At 45.7% G+C, this 27,618-nt stretch overlaps 1 protein-coding gene across 8 annotated transcripts in view; it reads left to right on the forward strand.

The window, feature by feature from the left end:
• The window catches only part of MIB2 (MIB E3 ubiquitin protein ligase 2), a 109,591-nt gene that overhangs the window by 5,037 nt on the left and 76,936 nt on the right, over nt 1-27,618 (forward strand). Inside the window, exon 1 of one of the 8 annotated variants that reach the window (XM_073317016.2) lies at nt 13,104-13,278. The exons of 5 other annotated variants lie outside the window; for them this stretch is intronic. The gene's annotated coding sequence lies outside the window, so the exon portion shown is untranslated. Of the gene's footprint in view, nt 1-13,103; nt 13,279-15,618; nt 15,708-15,979; nt 16,000-27,618 lie in introns of those variants that run through there. 2 more of the 8 variants (XM_073317015.2, XM_073317017.2) reach the window with 2 other exon arrangements.

The raw sequence follows: 27,618 nt of genomic DNA on the forward strand, positions 1-27,618 counted from the left end.
TAGGCTATACAGGAGCGTTGGGGACTTTGTACCTCCAAGGTATGGTACCCACTTCTTGCTGCTGCTCCCACATAGAGAGCCCACAGCATATAATCCTAGAACTATAAGGTTAGAAGGGACCTACTCTAACCCCCTGCTATGTCCTACTGTCCTTGTTCAGTCTGCAGTGGCTTTTTATGCTCAGTGAAGTTTGTGACCTTTTGTGGCGCTTGGTAGCATGGTGGCTTTTTTCAGATCAGCATTCACGACTAATTCCCCGGGAGCTGTGATGTCACTGACTGTTCCTTGCTGACGCTCGGCATATGGCAGCGGGAGCAGCAGAGGTAGTATTGGAAATGTCACGTCTCTATCAGAGCTTCAGCTGATGCCCCAGAAGTCTCAGAGCCTGCGGGAGCGGCACATATGCAGTCGCAGTGGCTGCAACCATCTCTGTTCTCTTTGTTTGGAGAGGGATATATTCATGGGAACCTGAACCATCTTGACTGATGATTCTGGGAGTAACTGACCATCATAGGCTGTTCTGAGATGGCAGCACTCTTCTGATGGCTCCTGAAATGTGCCAGTTTCCTTTCTCCTCTGATCTCTGCTCGTTGCATGCAGCAGCCAGCCACACTTGCGGTTGAAGTGGCTTGCTGTGGTGGTAACTTGAAAGGCATTCTCCAACTTGATACGTCCGCAACTACTGGGTCACGTTGCCCTTGCCTGCCTGTTCCTATTTCATCTGTTTTGTTTTTCTCCTCTTCTCAGATATGACTCTTCCCCAGGCCTTGTAGACTTCAGGGTCGTGCTGAATGGAGCCATGCAACTTGTGACAGCTCTGATCTTGCCTTTCTGTTTGAGGTTTTGTTTTCGGGGGTGCAGGGGTTGATGGCATGGAATGCAAGGTTCAGTGAGCGGACAGCTTGCAATTCCCCCCCGCAATGCATTCTGATTTGTAGCTCACCAGGGGTGCTTATCGGGGCGCTAGACTGGTGTCATAACACAGGGCTGGGGGACGGGGAAGGAGCCTGCTGTGTGACTTGCCTCAGTCCTTTTGTAAACTCAGATTGAAAGACCTTGAGGACTTGGTTGATTCCAGTTTTATTTCTTCTCCTTGCTCCCTGTCTCAGTTAAGATGTGATCAGACAGAATCTTGTCATCTGCTCTTGTTGATTCAGGAAAGCACCAATTGCCATACTCCTCTAAAGAGGTCAGATTAATGGAGGTTGCTATTAGCAACGAAAAACATCCTCTGTTTTCCTAGCTTCTTGGCGGGTTGTGCTGTCTCTTCAGGATTCAGGGAAGGAACCTTTCTTGGCCAACAGTATCCTCCTCAAGATGGAAAACCTCATTACCCTGTTGGCTTATCCAGCCCCAGCGGGGCTTAAACAAGTAGACTTGTTTGCCAGGTGGGCAGGCCTTGCAAGCAAACATGCCAGTTAGATAGCATGGCCTCATTTCCAGAGGTGCTGAGCACCCACAGTTCCCATTGACATCACTATGGCTATTGGGTGCTCAACACTCTTGGGGGAGGGACAGAACCAGGTCTCTAACCTTTCGATATTGCCTGGGTGCTCCAGAGGCCAGCCTGCCTGCCCAGACTCTGCTAGCCTCTGTCTTTTATTTTGGACTTCTGATGCCTCTCCTGTTGTGGCTGCTGCTAAATACTGTAAAAACCCTCTATTTTTCTCTGTCTTGTTGCTTTAGGTTCTGCGTGGAACTATAGTACCCAGGGGGGAAGAGGGGGAATCTCATCAAGCAGAGAGTCTGGTGCATCTGATAAGTGAGGAGAGTTGAGTCTTTATTAAGCGTGGGGCAGATAGGATCTGGGCAAGTGAGAGACATTTTTGCATCTCCAAAGCAGATTACTGCTATTGGGCAAACAAGGGACTTAGATTCATAGATACTAAGGTCAGAAGGGACCATTATGATCATCTGCTCTGACCTGCACAACGCAGGCCACAGAATCTCACCCACCCACTCCTGCGAAAAACCTCACCTATATCTGAGCTATTGAAGTCCTCAAATCATGGTTTAAAGACTTCAAGGAGCAGAGTATCCTCCAGCAAGTGCCCCATGCTACAGAGGAAGGCGAAAAACCTCCAGGGCCTCTTCCAATCTGTCCTGGAGGAAAATTCCTTCCCGACCCCAAATATGGCAGTCAGCTAAACTCTGAGCATATGGGCAAGATTCACCAGCAAGATACTACAGAAAATTCTTTCCTGGGTAACTCAGATCCCACCCCATCTAACATCCCATCACGGGCCATTAGGAACAGTCTTAAAATCCCAATTGCTTGGTTAGCAATAAGCACTTTGGATATAGTCCTGACACCTTAGAATTCTTGCCCTGCAGGGTAAATGCCATTGAATAACACGGAGTTCGGTTTTTGTTTTTGCTTTTAAAAAAAGGGGGGGGGGGGAGAGAAAATGCCCTCACTTCTCTGTGGGGCAGAGGGGTTTTGAGGATCCAGCCCCCAGTCTGAGAGCTATAGGTGCTCAGCACCTCTCAGGATCAGGCCCAGCTACCTACAGGATTTGGGGCATACAGAATCTTGTAAGTAAATGGTAGCAAAGAGAGGGTTTGGAAGGGTTACATACACTGGAATGCCAGGCTGATGGCAGAATCAAACTTTTGGGTTAACCTGCTGTTTGGACCCATTTTAGGTGTCTGTTTTACTCTACCCTGGCATCGGTGGGGCTTTCCATGTGCCTATTGAATGCTGAAATGTGGTTTGGACAACAAGTTACATCTTCCCCTCAGTCCACCCATGGAACTGTCTTTGTCCTCAGGAGTTGTGCATGAAGTTGGAGAGATGGGTTACAGGTTATGGCAGGCATGGTCTGGCAACCAGGGTGCAGGATCAGGAACCATTCCTAGTTTTGCCACCAGTTCACTGTGGAATCTTGGGCAAAGTTGTTCACTTCTGTCTCCCTATATGCAAAGTGCTATCACACTCTTCTTAAAGCACATAGATCACTGGAGGAAGGATGGTAAGTATGAGTTTGAAGTACGCTGTGTAGCCAGTAAACCAGCTGATGCTAACAAATCTGATCCCTAAAACCTATTTTGAATGTCAAAAGAGAAAGCAACAGCTAGCTACACAATTCATTCTGTCCTTGAGCAGCTGGTGCCTCTCTGGCCGCAGGCACGTCCGGACATATTAGACTTAAACATCTTGATTTGCTCTCTCAGCAGAGAAAGGGCAAGGCCCAGTCCCGTGTTGAAAAAGTGACAGAAATTCCACTCTGATCCTTCTGCTCGCTTGAAGGGGAATCTGGAACTTGGCGGGGCAGGCAATGAAGGCTCATCTGAAATCTTACTCCTGCCTTGTTCTGTGCCCCGCACCCTGTGGGATCAGCTTCTCGTTTTGACGTCCAAGTGCCCAAGGTGCTGATATTACTACTGTCCATTACTCCTATTGTAGCTCTGTTAGGGCACGTCTCCTGTGCAGAGTTAACCTCGGGGATCTGCACCCGGGTCTGAGCAGCCATGCGGAAAAGCCATGCTCGAGTTACTGTGTCCTCACTGGTACTGCTCGCTTCTCTGTGTTGCTAGGACTTGTGGGGGCACGTGCCAGAGTCCTTTGTGCCGCAGGAAGCGGAGGCACTGTGATTCTTTTCCAATCAATTGTGGGAGAACTTGGCTGCCCTTGGCACGCCGCAGGAATGGCGGGAAGGCATTGGAGGACTATCAGCATTTGAGATTTTTTTTTTTTTTAAAGGTCGCATCCTCACTGCAAAGTGGTCTGGTTGCTAGCCCAAGTGAAAGCAGCTCTTGGGCTTTAGACTATAACTTCCACTGCACCAGCGAGCCTGGAGCGAAAGCTCCACTGATCAGGATTGTGTGTGTGTGTGTGTGTGTGTGTGTGTGGGGAAGCTGGGTTAGGGACAACACCCAGGTCAGAGCTTGAGTTAACTGTGCAGCGAAGACACGCCCTTAGATGTTGGAATCCTCTGCTCATCTCTGTATGGTTCAGTGTCTTCCAGGTCATATTCATGGCTTCTTTCCTAAGCTGGAATATTTTGTGTATTTACTTTGTTTTTAGCATGCCATATAGATATGAAAAGATCCACTATCCAATGCTGTGGGTACACTACTGGATAATTAAAAGAACCCTGAAACTAAGGCATCAACAGCCTGCTGTCTGCACAATCCAGTCCCTACAGAGTACCTGTGTGTCAAATGTCTGCAGAAAACTAGGGGTCTGATTCTCTATTCCCTTATACCTTACCCAGCCATTCACACTGATAAAAAGCAGGTACCTGATAATTGTTCAGATTTGGTAGCATTCTGCACCCACTTTGTACCAGGGTAAATTGCTATGCAAAGGGCAGAGTAATGAATCAGGTCATGGGTCTCTTAATGCTTACATCTATTCCCTTCCACTCTCCTGGTAAACTGTCAAGTGTTGTCTTTATGCCATGTGGGAGAAGCTAAACGTCATCCTCCCAGCATGTATACCAAATGAGAAATCATCCTAATCATTTCAGTCCTGCCAGATAATGAGTTGCCTCTAAAGCAACCAGTTTTGGAGATTTGTTTTTTGTGGCACTGAAATCTCGTACTGACAGAGCTGGGTTTGATCAGCTTCAGTGACAGAGCCTTTTAAGGTTCTAGGCTGCAACCTGCGAATTATTAGATGTCATTAGATCTAGATAATTAGTCCTGTCACCTGTGCATAGGACTGGACTAGATGACCTTCCAGTTCTGTGATTCTGTGATTAAAACACATTGCTGGAACAGACAATATAGGTTCCTTGTGCTTGCAGAGAAGACTGTCCACTAAAGGCCAGAAGGACATTCAACATGCTTATGAGTAATTGTTTTGGAGGAGAGGGGAGGTGTAATAAAGGAGAGGTCCATCAAAGGACCCACCTGGACTTTGGCTTGTAATAGCTCTTAATTCTTCAGAGAGCAGCTGAATACTGACCCCCACCAGTTTGCAGCCAGAAAGTTCCTGTATCCAGCAGAAGCCAGTTGGGAGGATTAATTGTTCTACAGGATTAGACTGTCCGGTGTCTTGTAAACCTCAATTTCAAGCAGACATTGACTGGGGCTGTGTTAGCCTCTAGTCGGGGCAGGGAAGGGTGTTTCTATAATGGGAAACCAGAGCTGCTTATTTTTGGTTGACCTGGGTAAAAAAGAGGAGTTTCTTGATATGGGGGGGGAGAGGGGGGAGGAGAGAGAGAGTGTGTGTGTGTAACTGACTGGAGGGCAGCAGAGCATTTACCGGAGTGACTGACGATTATGCAAATTTTTTTTAAAAAAAGAGTTCAGTATTGAGCTGACTTATGCAAGTACTATGCTCCCTCCTTGCTCCAGATAGACAATGTAACCTCATGGCGCCTGCTGCTCCGCTTAATGCTTTGGCAACATTTCCATGATAAAGGTTCATTTTCGCAGGCTGTAGGCCTTGTCCATCAAACTGGTCTGGAATGAGCCTGGGCACTTGAGATCTCACTCTGGTAACACTCCCCTCCCCTGCCAATCATCAGGAGCCTGCAGCTGGGATCAGATTAGGTGACAGTTCAGGCTTGACGCTGAATCACAGCTGTGAAATCAGAACCCTGAAATGTCCCAAGCTGTCTTCATCTGACTTCACCTCCAAAATGTGGGGAAAACATCTCCTGGGAGCAACTAATCGCCCTTGAGATTTCAGCCACATCCACTCTGGGAAATGGAACTTCTGGCGTTTGGATCTGATCTCTGAGCACAGCCATGAAGTGGAGGTGGTTCAGACCTAGAGATTCAAATGTGACAACCCTGAAATTTGCAGGGGTTCGTACCTGAGGTTCCAGTTCTGGCGCATCTTCTTCATAGCAGTAAAAGGATAAAACATGGAACCAACACTCTGCTGAAAGGGGTGCTTGCTGAACACCCAGCTGTTCTAGGGATGCAGGAAGAACAGAAGATGGGTCTGGATGGCTCTCATGTGTATTATGAGGAGAGCCCTGAATCCCTTGTCACTGAAATGGGAGATTCCATTCAGCACAGAGTGGCTAGTTTCGGTGGACCACTGAGCAAGTTGTACACCAGCTGTTTCTGATGATGTATCATCATTCACCACTGTACTCCTCTGTCTATTCACTTGAGTTCATTCTCTCCCTCTTCGTGAACTTGGCTCAAAAATCAAATGTGTGACTTGAGAGACCTGGTTCAATTTCTGGCATAGCCATCAACTTCTTAGGGCCAGTTGCTTGATCTTCCTTGTGTCTTAGTTTCCCACCTGTAAAATGGAGATTTTAAAAAAAGCTCCCTTTTGCTCACTCTTTGGGTATTTCTATGCTGCAGTCTGTGCACGTGTGTAATTGCAGTATGTGTAGGCACACCTGAGTTATTTTTAATCTAGCTAGCTTGTGGGCCGATAGTAGTCAAGCTGTGGTTTGCTCGCACAGCTCTGCTACATGTGTTGCAATCACACACCCTGATTGCAGTGTAGATATACCCCTTTGTCTGATCAGATTGAAATCCCTTTGAGACAGGGACTGTCTCTTACTATGTGTTTGTACAGCACCTGGCACAATAGGCTCTGAACTCGGCTGGAAGTTCTAGGCGCTACCATAACACACACAGACCCCAACTTTTTAAAAAAATTTAGTTGGTGTCTTAACTTTGCCAACTTCTCCCACATTTGGGACCTGCTCAGAGACTATTTGCTGGTTTGGGGGGAACTTCAAAGCAGGGGTCAAATTTCTGAGAGAGGCTTGCATGGTAAGGTTATTGAATAATAGTAAACCTGATAGCACTTAGATAACCCCAGAGCAATGTCTTTATCAAGGTGAAGGGAGGGATGTTAAGTCATTATCTCGTCTTTGCAGCTCCCCTTCCATACATTTGAAGGGTCAGACAAGGTCTTCTTCCCTGCATAATGACAGGTTTCAGAGTAACAGCCGTGTTAGTCTGTATTCGCAAAAAGAAAAGGTTACGAAAGCTTATGCTCAAATAGATTGTTTAGTTTCTAAGGTGCCACAAGTACTCCTTTTCTTCCCTGCATAGCTGCTTTAGACTAGAATAAAGCCAGCGAAAGATGGATGTGAAATTCAATTTAGACAAAGGATCAATGGGATGGCATTTGTCAAGGACAGGTGTTGATCACAACAGTGAGATGCATTCAGCCTGTGCTGCTTTTACACATCGCGCCGGCTGAGTTAATTTTAGCATCTTCTCTCTGAACATTCCAGTATTTCAGGATGTTGCTGCTCTATACAAAACAATTATGCATAATGAAATGGGGAGAGGCTGATCCTTGAGCAAAGGCATGTGAGTAATTCCCTCTTTGTTACTTATAGTTAAATGTGGTCTAAGAGCAGACAAGGTGTAGGGCATGTGAACAAGCCAAAGTGCTTACAAGTGACGTGGAAAAGCTCTGTCCTTGTTCTTTTTTAAGGGAGGCAGCTGTAGCATGTTTAAAAGCTTGCTACTGGGTAGGGTCTGTCATCTGAGACTTGGCTTTGTTCCAAGCTGACTGATATTTAACCTACAGAAACATCATCCTCTCTCTGTCTCGTTTGTTCTGTGCCAGGCTTGAGTCTCTGCAGTTTTCTTGTGGATGCCAATTTGCAAAATTTAAGCCAAACAGAAATTCTAATGGTGTAGGAAAAACATCCCGGTCATTGATGAGGTATAAAGCATAAAGTAATGGTTGGCTTCAGGCTGGAGGTAGGTGGTGTGGGGATTGATGGCTTGGCAATGAGACATGGAACCTTTCACTTCTCGGTTAGTGGTGTTTGTAATGAGCCGACCTCCTCTGCAGGCCCACTGTGTGAGCACTTTGTGTGGTAACAGCTTTGATTTTTATTTAGCTATTAAAGCACCTACCTTGTGCATGAGACACTTTGATGATTTAAAAATACAATTCATTCAAAAACCAGCGGATCAGCAGCAGATCTCACCCTATGTTGAACCAAAAAGAATACAGCAGGGTGGATTTGATTTAAATCACTAGTCAGGAAGACTCGATTTAATCATGGATTTCTACATAAAAGTGGATTCTTGTTGGTTGTTAAAACATATTCTTCACAACCCAGAGATGTAGGTTTCATTTTTAGAAGGTACACACTATACATTTCTAAACAGTGATTTATTTTGAAAACTTTTCAGATTAGTTTTACAGCTATGTCAGCAAATGAATGATTGTTTGGTTATTTCACTTACCAAAGGTAATTGGGGCAGATATTTATGAAGTTACTGGGAGGTGACCTATCTCCAATTCAACAGGTTAATCATTAGTATTTGGAGGATTTTCTTGCCATGCTGTATTAGGAGGAGAACATCACCAGACAGACACTTAAATTGTTTTATTTAACTGCAACAACAATGTTACGTATTCTGGATTTTTTTCTTCAACAGCAAACATGTAACATTTTAACAAAACAAGCGTCTGAATTTTTGAATTTAAACATTCAAGTTTTTTAAAATCGGGTTTGTTTTTGTTAATTTTTAAAATAGTTAAATGAAATATTTTTTTAAAAAAAACCCAGCAAACTTAAAAAAAACAAAAACCCACCATTTTTGCTGTTAACAAGCATTTTATCTCTGGAGACCTAAATCCACGGTTTGAGAACTGGAAAACTAAACATCTCCGATGGTATCTTCCAGACTGAGCACTGAGTCCCATTGGGTAGATAGAAAGATTAACCTAAATAATCTATACAGAAGCCCCCGGAACCCCATAAAATTGAATCCCTAATCCTAATCCATGAACTATTGGAACTCCTTTACAAAACTTTTCTTAAACGTTACATGAATATATTGTCTCATAATCCCTATTCCATGATGAGATATCTTTGAGCTATAATGTATCTTAATTAAAACTATTTTTAGCTAGGTTTTTTCTCCTCAAAAATCCTATTTAAATAAAATCCATTTATTTATTTAAATCATTATCATTATCCACCCTGGAATATAGTGTCCCCACCTTTCACACACCCCAAGTCTCCTCCTGCCCTGCCCTTCCCCCTGAACAAATAAATGGGGCTTGAGGTATTTTCTGAAGCTCAGTAGATTTGGTCTACTCCAAACCATGGCTGTGGAGAAATTGTATTCAGTCGAGTGTCATATCTCCACCTGGGTTTAGCTTAGTGAAGTGCAATGCTTGTGGATTTGATTCATGGATGAGGTTTGGACTCTTGCAGATTCTCGCTGCTGAATCCCAAAGATAGTCATGACTATAACACCAGCCTTCGCCCATAAATGGTTCTCATTCAGATGCCAGTTCATATTTTTCATGGGTGCCTCTTGTGTCCCCTGTGTAAAATAGACAGTCAGGAGGCTGTGCCAGGGCTGCATTTGGATATGAGAGATTGCGAGAGAAGTCCTTGCAAAATCAGTTGTGGTTTGCTTGAGGATTTTTAGATAATTCTGAGTGTAATTTGCTAATTATTGTGTGGCAAACGATTGGCATGTTAATCACAGGCTCCCCCCTCCCACCCACAGTAAACATATTTAAATCACAATGAATGGTTCTGTTATGTGTGGGTATAATGATTATTTTGGGCACCAGAGATGTGCAAAGTGGTTTTACAACAGGCGACACTAAGCCCCAAAGACTGGTATGGAGCAGCGTGAAAACGTTTGTTCCCTGACGATGTGGCAGAAGAGCTGTGCTGGAGGAGGAACGGGATGGAGGTTGGTTTTGACTTGAAAGCAAGTGGGGGAGATGATAAATGGATCCAGGATTGGAGCCTTTAAGTCAATGGGAGTTCTGGCTACCTTTCAATGGGAGTAGGTGTGAAATCCTAAAAGAGCAGAAGTTTGGATGAAAAGCAGGAACTCTGGGGCGGGAGAGGGGCAGAGATGAAAGTCAAGAGGGGTGGTGTAAAGCTTTGGAGGTGATGAGAAGACCAGACAGCAAGCCCAAAATGGGGAGCCAGCTTGAGGATAAAGGAAGTGGATAAAAGCCAGAGGAGATGGCCCTTCAAGGGGAGCTCATGCCCCATTCATCATGCTAATAGCCTAGAATGTAAAGTCCACCATGCACTAACTGTTAGAGCGACACGTGTTCGTATTGGGTAGAGAGGTAGCGTTGGGTGCCATGGGAAAGGAAGAGTAAATCTTTAATGTTCAGACCTATTAACCATTGGAAGAACTTTCCAAGGGTAGTGGTGGGTTTTCCATCAAAGACTATTTTTCAATCAAGGCTGGATGGTTTTTTGAACAGATCTGCTTTGGGAATTATTTTGGCGAAGTCCTGTGGCCTTGTGACACAGGACGTCTGATGAGCTGATCACAATGGGCCCTTCTGGCCTTGGAGTCGATGAATTTTCAATGGGATGTAAGCACGTTCTTAGCACTTTGCTGCTTCAGGGCCTAAATCCTTACTGAAGGCAAGAAAACCAGTGTGTAAACGTGTTACCTGAGTTTAATCTAGAAGTTAATGCTGAGACTTGCTAACGGCTCAACAGCCTGCTTGGGTCAAATAACTTATCTACCTCTGGTAAAGGCCTAACTTTTAGCACTTTTCACCAGAGGATCCCCAGGCAGCTCAGCTATGGGAGTGTTGTCCCCATTTTACAGATGGAGAAGCTGAGGTCTAGAGAGGCCTGCTTGTGTGAACAGGATTAGCCTGAGAGAGGTTAAGTGCCATGATTTCATGATGAGTCCGTGGCTGTATCGGGGAGTGTCATATGACAGTGCTAAAGAATTGCAGAAGAGACATTTTCTTCTAACAAAGAACTTCATGAGAATAGGGAAAACAATGTCTCTGGCTCACCCCCTGGACTGCGTGCACACATGCTCGCTCCCTCATTCACCAGAAATAGAACCCATGACTCCTGCTTCCCACTCTGTCAGCTAGACCCCACTGCTTCCCTCCTTCCTGCCCTGCAGAGATGTTTCTTCAGGAGGTGAAGTTGCATCATTTCCTTCCCTCTGTCTCTGTTTTTTTGTGTCTCACCTCAACCCAAATGTAACTGGGCTGTGGAGCAGCATTTCTGAAAGAGGGCGCCACAGTAGCATAGGAATCCAATTCCTCTCCATGCTCATTGATGTGTGCTTCAGTCCTTTATTGGAGCTTGAGGATCTATTTTAGAGGCCTCCGAAGGCTGGTGTCCCTCCTCATTTTAAAGTGCCATGTAGGGACTTAGCACACAGAGTGCAGCTCTCACGGCCTCTGTGAGGTTTAGCATTGGGGGAAAGGTGCCATTTTGCTAGCCTTGGTGACATCCTTGGGACAAATATAAGATGGTATGAAATTCCCCATTCCTTGGAAGAAAGGATTTCAGACTCCACACCCTGTCCAGTCTGTAGATCTCTGCTGAAACTGTCAACAAGAGCGCTAATTAGTTCCAGTTGCAGTGCGAATGCTTACAGTGTTGTCAGTTGCATGATTTCAGCATCAATCTCGTGATGACTGGTTTTTCATCAAGCACCAGCTCCTGCTGTCAAGCAATTATGTGAGAATTTTAGCTTTCATCTTCTATAAGTTTTGTTGGGTTTTTTGTTTTTTCCCCCCTAGTGATCTGCAGGAATGGCTAGCTTTTGTTTCTACAGCTTGTCTTATTGAGGCTAGATGGTTGCCCTATAGTTCGACCCCCAACCTGGAAGAAGGGTGCCCTGCTTTTTCATCCCATCAATAATGTCACAAATCGGCAAGGCAGCAGCTGCATTTACCAATTTACACAAGATTTGGTCATCAAAAATCTACAACTTAAAGACCAAACTACAAATCTTCAACTCAAGTGTTATTTCCACCTTTAACGTATGGATATGAAAGCTGGAAATCCCCCAAAGGTACCAATTTACATCTCATCACCTTCTGAAGCAAGTGCTTCAGGAAGGTACAAGGTATCAAATGGAAGCGATTTATAACAAATGCTGAGATTCATCAGAGTTCAACTCCCTATCTGTAAAGTTGTCCAGAAAATAAAATGGAAATATCTGGGTTTAAAAATGAAACCAGATCATCTTCCATGGCACGTTTGCCATCGGGTAGCAGGAGGAACGCCAAAAGGAGCCAACCAAAAGAATCTCTCCATCGAGTACTACTCAGAAAGGGAAAAGCTGATGGGACTTAATGACATACAGGTTGTGCAAAGAGCGGCTGATGATAGACAGGAAGGGCGGAGCCTTGTTCATGCCCATAGCAACGTTTGACAGCATGGGAAAGATTCAGATGCAGAAGGTTTTAGCCTCATGTTTGTGGAGAAAGGTTTGAAAATGTGACCTGAATGTCCCCTAAAGGGTCAGAAAAGAGCCCAAAGTGTATTATTTTTCAAAAGTGTCAATTCTGAGGGGACCCAACTAGTTATGGTTTTTTTAATGCATTTTTTTTTAAATACTGCAGGGTTGACGATTCTGTGTTTGTTCACTGGGTCATGAGCTGGAATCGAGCTGGTGACCTAAAGGTTTTAGACCCACTCTAGTTTAAAGAAAACTCTGGCCCCAGTTTGGACATGCTTGAAGAGATGGGCAGCTCTGAAGCTCTCATGACCCACTGGTATGAAAATGTAGAGCCATTCTTTTAAAGTCCCATGACAAGGCTAGTGCTACATTGCAGGGCTGGGTAGACTCTGCTTGTCAAAAGAGGGATAAACCCTGTCAACTGTCCAAAGTGGATAACTAGAAAGTAGCGAGTAGCACACTGAAGGGTCAGCATAGGCTCTTAGCAGCATGACTTCTGGAGGCCACCCACACAGCTGCAGAGAAAGCCCTTAAAGAAATCAGATGTAACGAGTGGAAGATAGCTGTCAGACGGAAGGAACTCAGGCTTCTGCTTGCACCCACAGCAGGAGAACTAGGTAGTAGGCCAATGGGTGTCACTTCACCATAACGATTCTATTATCCGTTTAATGAGCTGTGTGTGTGGTTTTTATAAATTTTTTTTTAGAGATGCTGAGCCCCCAAAACAAACAGAAGGTAGCATTTAAAATTTTGGGTTTTTTGGCAAAGATTAAATATATTTAAAGGTGAGTGGGATCCATGTGAGCCTTATCGATGAGGAAGTGGCAGGGAAACTCAAGGAACTGATCCTAAATGCCTGAGATGCCTGTATTTGCAGCTGTGCCAGTGATTGGGAACCACTATTGTGTCCTTGTTCCTGGACAGAATCCAGCTGAAGTCAATGGGACACCACCAGGCTCAGCACTAGCCCTTTGTCCTCCCCTTCGCAAGTAAACATGCTGTAATAGTTAGTGGTTTGGCACCTTGCTGCTCTACTGCAGTTCCTAGAGGAGTGGACCTTGATTCAGACATCGCTGGCACTGGTGTGAATCAAGAGTAACCCCACGGAAGGCATTGGAGTTAAGTTGCTCTGAATTTACGCTGACTGATGGGAGAGCAGAATTGTGCCCCAGGCCTGTAAGTCTGAGCAGCCCTGTGCTGTATTCCTAGTTCGCAGTGCTGCATGTTTGTGTACTGAAAATTACTAACCCACTTGTGAATTTGCCTGACCTACAGCAGGAACAGGAAAGGACAAAGCGAGTGGCATTTGTTTTGAGGGAGCTAAATGGCCTGCAGTCATTTTATGTCAGCGTCTCTGACCACAAGGCTTGGGTAGTGTTTATGTGATGGTGCTGCATGAACAGAGAGATGCTGAGGACCAATGTGAAGCACAAATCCTCTTTTCTTATCTGCTACTAAAATCACAGCTTGAGTAACCACCTCTCTGTTCTGCCTGTTAAGCATTTATCTCTGATCCCAAGGGATCCTTGTCCATTTCACTGATCCCTTTGGATATCTGCATTCAGTGAATGAGATTACAGCTACTTCCAAATATTGATTTTTTTTATTTTTTTTATTTTTAAAAAATAGGGCCCTTATTCACACTTCATTCTCAAAATCCTTGCAAAGCTTTCTGCTCCTCATCAATGAAAGCATCACAGCCGCATTGGCTTGAATTCTGTGACTGCCACCCTTCTACCTTCCTAATGTGTAACTGGGAGGGAGCACAGTCTGGTACAGGACTGACAGTGGTAAGATCGGGATTTACATCCCAGTTCTGCCACTGATTTGCTTTGTGAGCTCAGGCAATTGTGTAAACGCTACGGGCCTCAGTTTCCATGTTTATATAGTGGAGGTGACTCTCTTGCTATATTTGTATGGGACCTAGTGAAATGGGGGTGCAGTTCCAGTGGGGGGCCTCAAGGCACTTCTGTAATAAAATTGAATAATAATTTTTACCCGCTTTGCAATGATATGTGAACAAAATGGTTAGAAAATTCCTAAAAAAATAAATAAAACCCAAGCAAACCTCTGAGCAAAAACCAGTGCTAGGAAGATGTGTGCTAAAGTTCCCTGCTCTGTCACTCTGCTGCTTGCTGCATCCTGTTCCCCCAACCTTTTGTTTCTACATCATCTCTTTAGGTTGTAAGCTCTTTGTGGCAGGGATCTTATTTTGTGTTCCTAGAATAATATTGGACACTTAGTGCTCTTCACCCATAGATTTAGAAGCACTTCACAAAGGTGGGGGAGGATCATTAACCTCATTATGCAGAGAAACTGAGGCACAGAAGAGTTAAGTGACTTGTTCTGGATGTCTAGCAAGTCAGTGGCAGACATAGGAGTAGAACCCAAGGCTCCTGAGCCCTGTCTGCCATTATGCCCCAGTGGAGTTTCTAGCATGCCGTTGGGTGATGTCAATAATACTGTGTGAGCATACCCAAGAGGATTTGGTCCCTAATCTGATGCCTTGCACTTGGCTGGCTGAGTGCCGTACCTAGCGAAGACAATGGCAAATGGGTGGCATGTGCCTGCAGTCTGGGCTAGTAAGAACTGTCCCTTTAAGTGCAAGTCACAGCTCTCGGGGGGTTGTGCCAGATGACAGCCAGAGAAGAGGGAGGCTTTGTGCTGTATTTTAAGCCCCGTTGAGGGTAAATGAAGAGCAGGGATTTCTCTGCAATCACAGCTTGGATTTTTCTTCCCACCACACCCGATCTCCAGGCTAAGCAGCTCAGGCAGCAAATTTGTGTAAGGAGAAACCCCAAAGGAGTTTGCTGCTCCAGCCGTGGGGAGGCTGGACCGATCTCAAGTCTCCTGCATTCCTGGACCGTTTGGGGAAGCTTGCCACCTGGTTTCATTTAACAAAGTGGGCCAGTTTCTCTGTTCTGGGAGACAGGGAAGGGGCTGTTTTGTACTGACGTGTGGGGCTGGGGGTGCTGCTGGTTTCCAATTCAGCACCAGCGTGTGCCCAGAACAGTGCCATTCTGAGAACTGAAACAAAACTGCAGCAGCTGTTTCTCTCTGTGGGAACCTTTCTCCCACTTCCTCCCCACCTCCACACCATTCAGCTTCTTGACTCTGCTGGTACAAAGAGGAGGCAGACTGCAGGCTTCCAGGGTGCTAAAATAGCAGCAAACAGAAGAACCTGGGATCTTCCGTGCTTAGTTTACCCTCTCCCTGTTGAGTCAAACATGGAGACTTAATGTTGAATCTTTCTGGGAATACAAACCCCTTTTCATGCCTTCCCACCCCTACCCCCCAGCCTGGACTCTCCAGATACCGTCAGTTTCTCCTGTGGCAGCTCTTGAGAGGGCAGATCTATTTTAATAGCTGCCTGTTTAGATATGCCAGCTGTAGCCTTTGAGGGGGTGGGAATACATCTTGGAGGGGGAGTGGAAGGATGTAGCATGAATCTTAACCTCCCAGCTGCCTGTTCGGACTCGCATTACTGGGTGGCAAGGAAGCTTTTGGATCTTCCTGGCAGACCTTTGGTCTGCTCTGCTGTGCTCCAGAGAAACTGTCTGTACTCGGGCATGTCTGCGGAGATGCACCTGCTTTGCTGCTAACAGGTAACGGCTTTTCCCAAGCTGAGTTGCGTTCGGTGCTGTCTGTGCCGAGGCAGACTGTCTGTTTGAATAGCTTGGGAGGGTCTGATGATGACGCCCCTGTCCTCCAGCCGCAGGGTTGTTCGTAAGAAATGCGCCTCGGTGCATCAGGTGCACGTGTTTGGCAGTTGCCGTGGCACCCATTTTAAACAGAGGCTGGGACCGAGCGTCTTCGCAGGGTTATTTGTCGAATGCTTGCCTCAGTTCTGCATTGACTTCTAGGGACCCTCCTGCCGATTCTCCCTCTAGGATTCAGGTCGGTTCTAACTCCGTAACTTTAGAGTGGGGAAGTGTTGGCACTTGAAACTTGTGGCTCAGATAACTCTGGCCTCAGTCTGATGGGCACCAGCGTAGCTCCACTGACCGCTGTCAGTCCCCGCGAGCCTTGCCCCCACCCCATTACACGCTCTACGTTTGAAAGACCAGGCAGTTGTAACCAGTTTTTGGAAAGGGTTTCTCAGCCTCTATTTCTTTCCATCTTCTTCACACCCACCCCACTACCTCTAAGTAGAGTGAAAATGAAGAGTGGGCACTCTGACCTGCTGGGTAAATGTTAGACACTGCAGGTCTCCATAGAGATGGATCCTGCATAGTTACAGGCTGGTTCATTGACCAATTACAGAAATAAAAGTCTTTCTGGGGGCTGGAGAGAAGGACAGGGACAGCAAATCAGGCTGACTTTTGAGAGAGTGGATTTTTTATTTTCAAAAGTCTTTTGTGTATTAAAGATAGAAGGTTTGGGACTTTTTAAAAACATTAACGGGAAATGCAGATTTTTTTCCCCCCTTTCTACAGTTTAGCAACAAACAGAAACCCCCCAAGTGCTTGGCCTAGTATGTCCTAGTAATCGTAAAGTTTCATTTCAGCTAACCCGTGTGAGCTGGGGGAAGGAGAGTGAGGACTGGGGGGAGAAGTGCAAGTTTGTAGCATTGCTTGGCTTATTGGGGTTGGGGGAAGTGGACTCTGCATTTATTACACAACTGATCCCTTCAAGTGGGCATCTTTAAGGCAGGTAATGTACCCCAAGGACAAGCAAACTTAGTCTGAGGAGACAACCACATCTGGAAAATACAGCATTGCTTTTAAAAACGCTGTTGGTTGCTATGCTAAAACTGCCCCAGCTGGTCCTTCCTGGCTCCTCCCCTTGCCCCTCTCCACAGCGCAGAAGTAACTTGAGCGCCAGCAAGTTAGCCCAGAAAGCCTGCCTGCTTAGTACAGCTTGTTTTGTTTCCAGTGCCGTAGGATGTTGGAAGGTGCCTGCAGAGGTGAGCAAACAGCCGTGTAGTTGCAACATCGCAGGCTGGCTTTCTAAGGCTAGCTTGACCGAGGAGTTGTGTGCGCCGAGCGAGCGGGCAGTGTTTCCCTATTCCGTTAGCTGAAGTATTTTCTTACCTCTTTAAAACGGGATTGGTAGCTCTCGCTTCTGCACCACAGTAGTGTGAAGCTCTGGAGCATAATCTGGATGCTCTTGATTTACATGAAGCTCTTTTAGGGTCAGGATTCATGGATCCTGTTCTGTCTCTCAGTAAGTTATTTTTAAGCCCCAGGCTTGTGGCAATGGAAGGTGGCACTTTTCCCTTGGTCTTCCTGGCATCCCTGCCCCTTGTTCCCCAGAACTATATGACTCAAACATCTTGGGGGGGGGAGGGAAGGGGGGGGGGGCTCTTTGTTTTAATGAGCCGTGCGTTAGGAGAGGAGTACTCCCACTTCGTCTCCAGTAAAACTCAGGATCCCGTCTGCTGCTGACTTGTCAGACGGTGTATGTTGTAACTGCTCTAGTCATCTGGGTGGAAACAAAGAATGTTTTGATTCTCGTCCTTGTCTTACTGTGCTGAGCACGTACAGCTCTCCCACAGATTAGGTGAGAAGGCAACATGCTCGGTACCCGCTTGCGTGCGCGTGAAAGGCACACGGCAGAAAGGCAGCCTTCTGAGTCAGCAGTCAAGGGACTGCATGAAGGTCGCTGCCACACAGATAACTTCATTAGCATCACAAGCGTACAATGGAATACGAAACAGCCTGGAAAATGACTTTTGCTACGGACTGGTCTATTGGAACCTCAGATTGTCAGAGCAGAGCTGTGGAGAAGGTTGGGCTGGACCCTTTTGTCTCTTCTTATGAGCCTTATTCACAGGGGCTGGAGACTGTGAGGCCAGACTGAGGCTTGGTACGGGCGTGGCGGGGCAGTAAAATGGTCTGGTGGTAGTTGACTTTCAGATCTGTATTCATTACAGTGGCTGTTTGGATTCCTTATAGCTTAAGAGGACTAACTAGCTCAGCGTCCCTTCAGGTCCCTCTGGTATCAACACAGACCTCTGGCAGCTCTGCCGTGCGATGGCCAGTACCGACTCATAAAGCGAGGTCTGCTCTAACACCAGCGATGACCAGCCGAGCGGTGGGGTGGCGGAGTCTCTTTCACAAAGTGCCCCTATGCAGGTGTGGGCGTCCCAATGGCCACAGTGCAAGTAAGGCCTGTCGTGAAACCATAATGCAGGGCGGAATGCTGCGAAGGGGGAAGGGGTCTCTGGATGCACAGAGAAAACGATGTATCAGCTGCGCTCAGGGTGCAGAGTGACGTAACCCAGGCCCTGCTGAAGTGAGGCCGGTGCTCGGCTATGAGCCCACCCTTCCATGCACCTTTCACAGTACATAGGGGGTGTCAATCCACCTGTGGCTTGAGTAGCCACTGGCTAGCTTGCTCCGCTGTTTAGGTAGCAAGGGAGTGTCCTCAAATCACAGTAACTTTTTCCTTTTGGGGGTTTCAGAGGCAACCTGGTGTGATTACTTTAAAAGCAATAATTAGTTCCCTTTAAAGACCAAACCCTCTGGAGCCCTGGCTGCATAGCTCACTCTAGGCCTTGGGGGCGGACGAGTAGCATTCAGCTCCTTGCAATGAGGGGGACACAATTCTCCACACTTCCTTGGGCCACATACTGCTCTAATTCCAGGCCTCTCTCACACTTTGTCAGTCACAGATTCCTCTCCCTCTTGTATGCCATGCCTTAACCTACTCAGGTGTGACAGCAAGACTTTGCCCAGGGGAAGCTGTGAGGGAAACTCCATATTAGCCACACTTAGGTCCCCTAGCTTGCTCTCCTCCTCTAGCTTTCTCCATCAGAATAGCTGATTGTGGGCCCCTAGGGAAGTAGTTTGGCTCAAAACAATGCAAGAGGAGCCCATTTACGGAACTGTGATCTGGAACAAGGGGAGAGCAGGCGAATCCACAAACTGATCATGTTTAGGAAATGCTACAAAACCTTCTACTTCAAAAAAGCCTTTCCACCATAAGAATGGCATAGAATGGTACGCTCAACACTGAGATGCCCCTCTCTGTTTCTAAATCCCCTACCACCACAAATTGATTGATTTTTTCCTTTCTAGAATTTTTTTTAAAAAAAATTAACCCCACAGCCATAGAGTTTTGACTATGCGAGGTTCCAGAGATCCTGTCAAGCCCAACAGGGACATCGCTGTTAATGATTTTTAGGTGGAAAGTGCTCGGATACTAAGGGGATAGAGTTTTCTCCTGCTGCCCAAGAAATAGAGACCAACAGGTGGTCTATTAATAGTGCCACTCTAAAGCAGTGTTATAAAAGGGGATCCTTTCTCTGCCCTTTGTAAGGAGGGAAGTACTCGGTACCCCCATTTTACAGAGTGGCAAGTTGAGGCAGAGGGCTTGAGTGAGTTGGCCAAATTCATGCAGTGAATCAGTGGGAGTTCCTTGCCAATAATTGTGTTTTCAGGCCATGCTTCTCTGTTCTGGTCATTTGACGTATCATTTTTTTCCACTGAAGAAGACTTAAAAATAAATCTGATCTTCCCTGGAATGTCCACCTACATTTATATATGTGATGGTCCAGTTATGCCTCAAGTCCATAGGGTGCCACAATAGAAATATGAGTGCTGCATTATAAATTGTTGGATGGAAATATGATTGCATATGCTCATTTCGCTTTGACCCCGTCCCCAAAAGAGCGAGAACTGGAAAACAGCATAAGAGGAGACAAGGTTATTAGAAGTTCTGTTGTTACCCTGCGAAGACTGAACAGAAATCTAACCATTTTTATTTGCCCAAAATGTTGTATTCTGTTCCTCAGTGGACATTGAAGGTGGTACATGGCCAGGGGAGGAGTTTATTCTTAGGCCTCGCTAATTCTACTGTCATTGTTGGATGTTATTTTTAAACACCACCGTGCCACACAGGGTACCAAGTAGCTCCTGCTCCACTCCATGAACACTAGACATCACACTTGCCTTTCAGTTTTTCCCGTGGTAGAGAGGTGCCCGGCCTGGCTAGAACTGGCCCTGCATCCAGCATTTGCAAAGGGATGTTGTGTTCGTAGTTTCTTGTCAACATCGGCACCTTGGTATCCTGTACTGCTTACTTGTAGAATGTCTTAGGGGCCAAGTGCAGTGGTGTTGTAGCTGTGTTTGGTCCCGGGATATTAGAGAGACAAGGTGGCTGAGGTAATCTCTTTTATTGGACCAACTTCCGTTGGTGAGTGAGACAAGCTCTTGAGCTACGCAGAGCTCTTCTTCAGGGACTAAAGACCGCTGCCGTGGGATCGGGGGAGCCAGGAGATGCACTAGCATGAAAGGATGCTGCTGGGGCAGATTTTCAAAAACACAAATAGCAGTTAGGTCTTAGGTTCTCCCATGGGCTTTCAATGGGAGTTAACTGCCACTTGTGCCTTTGGCAACCTACCCTAGTGCCTATGTAAGGAATCCATATCCGGGTTTGGACCGGTTTGTGACTTTCTGATTCAAAGGCCATGAATGGGCTGCATCTACACCAGTATTATCTGCTATCCGGAGTAGACACTTAGACCATTCACTGGGCCCACCCTAGACAGCAGGGTGGCTGGAACATGCGTAGCTGGTCCACACTGGCACTCCTGCTAACATCAGCTGAGCTGCAGCATAGGGAGATAGTAACAACACAGACCAGTGTAAGGGGTGGCTATTGTCTGCCAATAATCAGCTTTTTCTTTCCAAGCACATTCAAAATTGTCTCTCCCAGAATCAATCCCAAGCTGGCTCCCCTAGATAAGTGAAATAGGCAACTCCAAGTGACATGGCTCTGGAATGCAGGGGTCCTCTTAATGGACACACTCCAATAAAAGCAATACCTGGCTTGCTTTGTTGCTAATATCAGTGATCCCCCAGCCATAAATGATTCCTCCCCTCTGCCCCCCGCCTTACTAGTGTGAAGAGCCTTTAAAAATGTACACAGGGGCTTTGTGAAGCTGTTGGTTGAAGCACAAAAGCCAAGGTGCTGCATTGTTTTTCCAGTCTTCCAACTTAATCAAGCTCAAAAAACATTGCCATCACCTCTCTTTGGCTGCAGTTCCAAATATCCCCTGGTTTGACATCAAGAGGAGATCATGGGAGTTATGCACTTAATTTCCTGTCTGCCCTTCTGAAATCTTACCCCAGAGCGGTGCATTCAACAGAAGATGTCAGGGTTTTTATGCAACTGTAACTGTGCATTGGAAATGTTCTGGCTAGCTTGCATGTCCTGCCCATCTGTTTTAAAGCCTGGGGTGCGAGGGTCACTGCACTGAATAAAAACCAGCTTAACCTATTCAATCTGCCAGGCTGATTTCATAGCCAGGGTCTGTCAGAATGGAAGCAACAACACAACAAAATCCAGCCCTGCTTTATTTATTTATTGATGGGGTGGATTTGGAATTGCCTGTTTCTGTGCAGAAAAGAGGCTTTCAATTTGCTTGGTAAAGGCAGCTGTCACTTTAAATGCAACAGCTGGGCTGTAATTAAGATTTAATCTAAATGAGAGAGGAGCCTTGTAAAATAAATATATATAATTTTTCCAGCTGTGCACACTGATGACATTGCACATGCAGGAACCAATGACAACACTGATGATGATGTTGTGTTTAAAGGCCTGATGATTCAATTTTTTTCCCCTGCTGCTCGGGCTCTGTAGCTGGTTTGCCAGCCATTGTTTTTCTGAATGAGAAGGATTTGAAAGCATTCGAGTGGATCTGTAAATGGAGACATTTTTGTTCCTTTAATTTTGCCTGCATAAAAATGTTTTTTCATGGTTTCTTTCACAGCTCACCATCCATTTGACCAATCATGCAAAGGGCATTCTGGAGCGCCGGGGGCTGCCATACTGCCAGCATTTCCTTTCCTCTTGGGTTTGCATTCCTGCTGGGTTAATAAGACGAGCACATGTCATACTTTTCTGGGGGGAGCCGGGAGAGGAATAATAAACCACCCCTAAATCGCCTCTCTGGGGATCAGCGTGGGAGCAAGTCATGGCTGATAGGTCGTGAAAGTTGCACTGCCTGCAGTCTGTAATTAGAATGCATCCTCTCCTGCATGTGGCTTGCTGTGATGGATGGTGTGGGCCTCTGGCTGCAAGGGTTGTCCTCGCAAAGGCCACTGTTCCTTAGTGTGGAGATACTCATCCGTCAAGGCCTTACTCTCTCGTGTGAATCTAGTTTGGGCCTTGCAGAAGTGTGTAGAAGGGTCTTGAATGCAGGAAAGGTGAGGGCATGGCAAACAGATGGGAAGGTGTTCGATGGGTAGGTGATAGCATCTGGAGTGGGGGGAGAGACGGATGGAAATGGGGAAAGGAGACTTAACAGGGTGACGGAGGAGGGTGTGTGTGTGTGAGAGAGAGAGAGACCTAAGAGATGAGAGGGAGGCTGGAATGGTATTTTGTGGGGCTTTGTAAAGGTTGGGGTATATGTACAGTGGAAACACAAACCCCACAACAGCAAGTCTCAGACCCCGGGTCCGCTGGCTCAGGCACATAGGCTAAAAATAGCAGTGTAGATGTTCAGGAGCGGGCTGAAGCTTCGGCTCTGAGCACCTCCCCCTCTTCTTGGGTTTCAGCCTGAGCCTGGACGTCTACCCAGGTATTTTTAGCCCCTTGGCATAAGCCCCAGGAGCCCGAGTCAGTCGACCTGGGCTCTGAGGCTCGCTGCCTCGGATCTTTTTTTTTTCCCCCAGTGTGGACAAACCCATTGAAACACGATGGACAGTCGGTTCCATGTGAACCGATATGTCTCCTTCCCTGCTGCTGTGTATCCCCACCCTGCAGTGAGTTCTTTGTGAGCACCCGTATGGTGCTCATCACAGGATCGAGGCCTTTGCTTCCAGGAATTATTTCGGGGCAGTTCTACAGCCTGTGTTTTGCAGGAGATCCGATTCGATGGCCGTAGTGGTCCCTGCTGGCCTTAGAGCCTATTGGCCAGAAGAGGGGAGATCATTCCACAGGACTTGCCAAGCGGCTGTGATGCGTGTTTGTGTCTAAAGAGCGTGTGTGATATCGGGGAAAAATTGGTTATACAAACAAATCAAGTGGAATGGGACAGGTAAAATGAGAACATGATGGAAAGGCTGTAGTGTGTCTGAAACCATGAAGTGATGCTGCAGCCACTTGAGCTGCTTGTTTGTATGTTTCCTGTTTAATTTATTTTTTTTCAAACCTCACTTCTGTTTTTACGATTGTGCCAGATGTTCGCTGAATTAGTGCTGCATGTTTAAACAGAGCAGCGACTGGATCATTAAACATGTTTTTGAAATAGTCTGGTGTTGGGGCAGTTATAATTAGGACAGTGTGCAGACAATTTATGTAACTTGATGGAAAAAGCAGAAGGCTCTGTTTTTGGTTTGCAAAGGATTTGATCTAAAGGATGGGAGTCAGGGGGTGGAGGGAGAGGAGGACTCATACTCTGGCATATAGATGCCTACAGCAGCTGTCAGTAGTCCAGAGAGCCCCAAGGTGTTTGTTCTGCTGGTACTGTGTGTTTGGTAACATGGGGAATTGCAGTGGTGATTAGCAAGCAGGACAGCAATATGGATTTTTTTGGCAGGCCTGGGAACCCTGCCACCCCCATGTCAAAGACAACTGAAAAGCCATGGAGCCATCACCTGAATTCTCTTGGGTGGTCTCCATCTCCTCCCTTGCAGCACTGGAGTTGAGAGGCTGCTGCTAATGCGGATGGTGGATTGTGCATCTCATTTGTCCATGCTCTGAAGGGGAAGCGGCTATTCCCGCCCCCACCCAAAAGTCTGTCTCCCACCAGAGCCAGGCAGCTGAGAATAAGTTATTTTTAGGGCTGTTGATTAAAAAAAAATGTAATTGCAATTAATCGCACTGTTCTACAATAAAATAGCAATTGAAATTGGTTAAATATTTTTGGATGTTTTCTACATTTTCAAATATATCGATTTCAGCACAGGATACAAAGTATACAGTGCTCATTTTATATTATTTTTTATTACGAATATTTGCACTGTAAAAATGATCAACAAAAGAAATAGTATTTGTTAGCTTACCTCATACAAGTACTGTAGTGCAATCTCTTTATCATGAAAGTTGAACTTACAAATTTAGAATTATGTACAAAAAACCCTGCATTCAAAAATAAAACGATGTCAAACTTTAGAGCCTACAAGTCGAATCAGTCCTACTTCTTGTTCAGCCAATTGTTAAGCGAAACAAGTTTGTTTACACTTACAGGAGACAATGCTGCCCACTTCTTAATTACAGGGTCACCTGAAAGTGAGGACAGGGGTTCGCATGGCACTGTTGTAGCTGGCATTGCAAGATATTTATTTCTTTTGTTGCTCATTTTTACAGTGCAAATATTTGTAATAAAAAATAATATAAAGTGAGCACTGTACACATCGTATTCTGTGTTGTAATTCAATATATTTGAAAATGTAGAAAACATCCAAAAAATGTAAATAAATGTATTCTATTATTGTTTAGCAGTGTGATTAATTGTGATTAATCGCTTGACAGCCGTAGATTTTTTTTTTTTCCCCCCCTAAGCCTCCTCCAGTTCAGATTTCATTGTAAAGGCTAGTAATAGAGGTCTGGATTAAGCTGTGTGTTAGATTAGGTAGCCAGACGTTTAAACTCTGTCAAGTGGAACTGTAAGAGTCCATGATTTAGCAGTCTCTTCCATCTGCAAACTTCTAAGCCACAAGATGGATGGATGCTATAAATATATCTAGCTACTAGGCTCTGATCCTGTCTGACATGTCCCAGGCTTCTAGCCGGACCATGCTTTTGGGATCTTAGTAAACTATATCAGAGGGAACAAATCCAGAAATGTCTCTTAGGAGGAGCGAATGGCCTAGATGACCTATAAGGGCCCTCCATGAAGTGGTGCTCTCCCTCCCTTCTTGTTGTCAGGCATGGCTCTAATGCTGTGTCACCCTCCATTCAGGGGCTGAAACCCTGCATTATGATTTGGTGTCATTACTGCTGAGCTATGCAGGTCTGTGGGTTTAACTGTCTCCAACCAGTGTCTAAAGGGTGTGGGATGTCTCTGGCTGGAGAAGGTCTTGGAGTGAAACTCTAGAAATGGCCAATCTGAGGGAAGAAGCTTAGACGGTTCCTATTTTTCAGTTACTGGTAAGTCTCAAACCTCAATGAGGGGCGAGTTTGGACATTAATGCTGGGATAGTTGATGGGTTATGGACTTGGTCAGTGTATAGAGATGGAATGAGATTTGTATCCTATCTATTTTAATTCTTAAACCAAATCCTCTCACTTCAGAATTTCCAAAGCTGGTTTGATTTCACAGTTCATGCAGCGATGATTATTACAAATCTTCCTGCTAATAGCATTGCACGCTGGAGAGTCCAGGTGTTTCTTTAGCAGAGTTCCTTCACAGTTCAATGGCTGGGCGGCAAAATCAAAACTTGTGCAGGATACATCTGTGTGTGTGTGTGTGTGTGTGTTAAATCACTGAATCATCAAAACTTGTCTCTGAGAAGGGAGTTTTGCAAAAATTAAAACTTAATCTCAAATTATCTTTATATACAGCTTCCCTGTCCTGGCCATGCACGCATGTTCTTATGTTGTCTTAAACACAAGGAAGCAAGAAGAACTAAGGCCTCCTCTACCTTCCCTTTTCTCCCCGATCATAGCAAATATGAGAGAGAGGCTCAGTGATGTACATGAGGAAACATGTTTGCATTGCCCTCCTGGCCCGCTAGGTTACAAAACAAAAGAGTGGCTGAGATCCAGAGGTGGCTGCTTAGCTGTGGTAGGGGAAGTGAGTGCTGAGTATGTTCACCGATTGTGACCTGCTTTGGGATGCAAAATGGCTGCAAAGAACATGCTCTTTGAACTGTTTGTGCACCATGTTTAGGGAAGGGGAGAAAACACTTCCTCCTCCCAAAGGTTGAACTCTAAACTGAAATTAAGATGTGCCCTGGCCAGTGGGGCCCCTCTTGTAAATAACAAATAGCTTGTAATTTAATGCTGGTATGGTGTGTTCATACTAAATGAGTTAGCAGTTCGTTTCCTACCTAATTATGAAATAATCTTGAGTGGCTGACCAGAACCAACAGACAGACAGTACAGAGCGAAGAAATGTTTTAAAAATCCAGCAGTAAATCACTGCATGGGATGGAGTGTGATCTAGTAGTTACCTCGTCCACACTCAGTTCTGCACCTGATTCAGTATGTAATTATGGACAAGTCATTTCTCTCCTTTGGTTTTCCATCTGTAGTATGGGAAGGGGATGATGATAATAGTGAGCTAGCTCCCCAGGGGCTTAATTCATGAATGTTTGTAAAGCCCATCGAGATCCAGGCTTTGAAAGCGCTGTAGAGCAGCAAAGCACTAATAAACCATCTCCGTGCAAGTGTATGAAACCAGCGGGCAGCTAGAGTGTATGTGAATGAACACTGATGTTGCCTCATCTCATAGCCCTGTGAGTGGGAGGATCTGGATATTTCCTTACCAGACTTTTATTGACAAAATACTGGAGATGATGTTGACATTGGAGAGAGGCCAGGACAGAGCTATATCAACAGGTAGGTTGGTAATCTCTGTGGGGGAGGGCCAGACAGGGAATGCAGATGCTCGGGGATGAGTCTGTATTGCTGGGTCATGGCAGTTCCCTCTTCTCTGAGCATAATCGACAGTGGCCCTTTAGGTTCAGCCTAGAAGTTTCAGAAGTGGTTTGTTTTCGTATTTGACACATGAACCTTCCTCAGACATTTGTGAAAGAAATGAGCAAGAAACATTTTGATCTAGTGCTAAGAACAGTATGCAGAGAATCCTGAAATGCAGTTAAGATCCTCGGTTTGTTTGTCTGGCTTAGTATATGACTCTTTATTCCCACCACATCTTTAAACTTCCACCATGTAGGACAAAAAAAGAAAAAGAAACTTGAACGCTGAGGGGTGGCTATAGCAGCGGCAGAGTGTGTTGCCTTTGAAGTCTGGTGCTGCACTTTTGCTGTCAGGTTTGGGGCACGATTCCACAAGATGGAAAGCGCCCTCACTTCCCACTGGAATCACCGGAAGATGCTCAGCACCTTGCAGGATTGGACATCTAGATGGAGGGCTGTCATGGGGAGATGGGTCCAGCCTCAGCTGTGACATACTTAGCTCGCCTCCCAAGGTGGAGAAAATGAATAAAGGCAGGTCATGGGGCTATATCAGGCTTCTGGGGTGGAGATAGGACAGAAGCCAGCTGGATAGGAGGTGGACTGCAGGTAGGAAGCCCTGTAGAGTCTCTGCTTGCTGGAGAGAGACTCAAAGGAGCCCAGGCTGGGCTACGGCGTGAGAGCAGAAGGTGGATAGACTATCTTGAGAAGATAGACCAGAAGAAGTGGGTGTGTTCATCTTGAGGCTGGTGCCAAAGACTTTATCTTGCGTTTAGTCTGGACTAAGTATCACCTGCAATAAATACTAACTAGCAGAAATTACAAGGAACACGATGGTCAAATGGATGAATGTTTGTGTGATATGCAGTATTGTAACATGTTGCTCATCGCGGGAATTCCTCTTTAATATCAGAAATAATACAGAATCCATTTTAATCTCTATTTTTAGTTCACATAAATTGCAATGCAAAAACATTTCCTATCC

Source organism: Lepidochelys kempii, chromosome 18 (assembly GCF_965140285.1).
Source record: "Lepidochelys kempii isolate rLepKem1 chromosome 18, rLepKem1.hap1, whole genome shotgun sequence".
NCBI lineage: Eukaryota > Metazoa > Chordata > Testudines > Cheloniidae > Lepidochelys > Lepidochelys kempii.